Here is a 708-nt window from a genome sequence, read left to right as displayed (position 1 = left end):
TATATATATATAGTTTCGTGTTTCTGTTTGTATATACATATATATATATATATATATATATATATATATAAATATATATATATATATATATGTGTTTCTGTTTGTGTTTATGTTGCAGCTGGTGATATGGAGAGTAAAAGCTGTACCTCTGGACGACAGTTCATCGATATCAATGTTTGTGCGTTCAATATTTACAATAGAGGAGAATTTAGAAATAGTAAAAGATACAGATACACACTATAACAGTAAAGATGGTTCAGGTGTATTCAACTGGCGTTGTGTTTTTGACGTAAAAATACCAGCACCTATTCCTGTTTTAAAAATACAAATATGGAATTATGCAGTTCTTAGTTCAGGTGAACCTATAGGAGAATGTAACTTTGATTTAACTGCTGATTTCTTTAGAGCCAGAAAAAGAGGACAAATATACAGATTACCCAGGTAAACATAATCATAAAACTATAAATATTTATCTAAATATATATATTTATTTAAATATAAAAATTTGTTTCAAAAAAAACACAAATAAATACACATATTCATGAATTCTTTATTGAATTGTTGTCAACCAACGCATAACGATGCAGGATACTTACAGTTTCGCTCAACAATATATATATATATATATATATATATATATATTTACTATTACTATTACTATTATATTGTTATATTTCTATGTTGTTTTATTATTATCTTATTAAGCCA

Source organism: Eimeria mitis, genomic scaffold, assembly GCF_000499745.2.
Source record: "Eimeria mitis Houghton genomic scaffold, Emh_scaff402, whole genome shotgun sequence".
NCBI lineage: Eukaryota > Apicomplexa > Conoidasida > Eucoccidiorida > Eimeriidae > Eimeria > Eimeria mitis.
Note: the sequence above shows the minus strand (reverse complement) of the source record.